The following is a 1,548-nucleotide window of genomic DNA, read 5'->3' as shown; positions in this document are numbered from 1 at the left end:
GCCAAAATAAACTTATTTTTCCCACAAGCTGCTCTTGGTTGGGTGATTTCTACCAGCAATGTGAACCTGACTGCAACAGGGAGAGAGAGAGAGAGAGCGAAAATGGGTGTACCAGGGCCTCCAGCCACTGCAAATGAACTCCAGATGTGTGCACCCCCTTGTGCATCTGGCTAACGTGGGTCCTGGGGAATCAAACCTGGGTCCTTTGGCTTTGCAGGCAAACACCTTAACCACTAAGCCATCCCTCCAGCCCATGAAAGGGGATTTTTTTTTTAATAGTGAAAAAAAAGGTGTATTTAGAATTAACCAGCTGGATCCAGTTTAGATGATCCCAATTTTGTTGGCAACATCCAAAGCATCATAATCGGGAGCCAGCGGGCATAGGCCTTCTTCTCTCCATCAGGCCTGATCAGGGTGTTGACTTTGGACACATCAGTGTCATAGAGTTTCTTCACAGCCTGTTTGATCTGATGCTTGTTAGCCTTGACGTCCACAGTGAACACCAGGGTGTTGTCTTCTATCTTCTTCACGGCCGACTCGGTGGTCAGGGGAACTTGATGATGGCACAGTGGTCAAGCTTGTTTCTCCTGGGGGCGCTCTTCCGAGGGTATTTAGGCTGCCTCTGGAGGTGCAGTGTCTTGGGTTGCCGAAAGGTGGGTGATGTGCAGATCTTTTTCTTCTTGTGGCTGTGGACGCCTTTCAGCACGGCCTTCTTGGCTTTCAGAGCCTTTGCTTTGGCTTCAGCTTTGGGAGGGGCAGGAGCTTCCTTCTTCACTTTCGGTGCCATCTTGGCGAAAAGGCTGAAAGGGGATTTTTAAAATGTTGCGCTTCCTTAAATTTAAGGTGGTATGAATAAGCTGTATGGAATCCTACATTTTTGGACAATGGAGCACCCAAAGCCACAGATGGCTATTAGAAAAATTTCAGTGTTAGGGATGGGATGCCTTTCAGTGAGTTGTTGGCCAGGGAGGTCCCTGGTGCCCCCAAAACATAATAGTCCATAGCCAAGGCTCTTGGTCTGCTCCCCTCCCAGAACTAGTTGGTAAGACCCTATTGCAGAAGACTCCACGTCCGTGGGCTGCAGGTCACTGAGAAATCAAGCTTGAGCTGAGCTGAAAACCTCCTCCCTATAGACCAGCTGACAGAAAGCTGGAAAAAGCTACGCCGAATGCAGCCCTATGGGAAAGAGATGTTATTAGTAGAGATAAACAGTAGTGGACACTGTAAGCCTCAAGTTTAGCCAGTCAGGCCAAATGTGTCAAAGGGTGCAAGAGTGGCATGTCTGTTATGGGGAAAACCAACTGCTCTCTAATTGGACTGGAGACCTGCTCCACAGGAAGGAACACATGCCTGCTTCTGAAAACCTAGTCAAAAGCCTATGACAGGGGCAGTCATGAGTCCTAGGGATGTAACGCCTGCTGGTATCTGGCTAAATGTATATACTATGCTCACCAAACTGCCCTGTCAGCACTTTCCTTAAAGTTCATACCCATATGCTAATGCTACGCTCACTTTTGGTTAGAGAAGCTTCTCTTTTTAGATGGCAGT

The 1,548-nt window shown here is 48.1% G+C and overlaps 1 pseudogene; it reads right to left on the bottom strand.

Moving 5' to 3' along the window:
* Positions 1 to 281: 281 nt before the first annotated feature.
* LOC123461731 lies at positions 282 to 787 on the bottom strand (annotated as a pseudogene).
* Positions 788 to 1,548: the final 761 nt, after the last annotated feature.

Source organism: Jaculus jaculus, chromosome 6, assembly GCF_020740685.1.
Source record: "Jaculus jaculus isolate mJacJac1 chromosome 6, mJacJac1.mat.Y.cur, whole genome shotgun sequence".
In the NCBI taxonomy this organism is placed as follows: domain Eukaryota; kingdom Metazoa; phylum Chordata; class Mammalia; order Rodentia; family Dipodidae; genus Jaculus; species Jaculus jaculus.
This window is presented reverse-complemented; position numbering and strand designations above follow the sequence as displayed.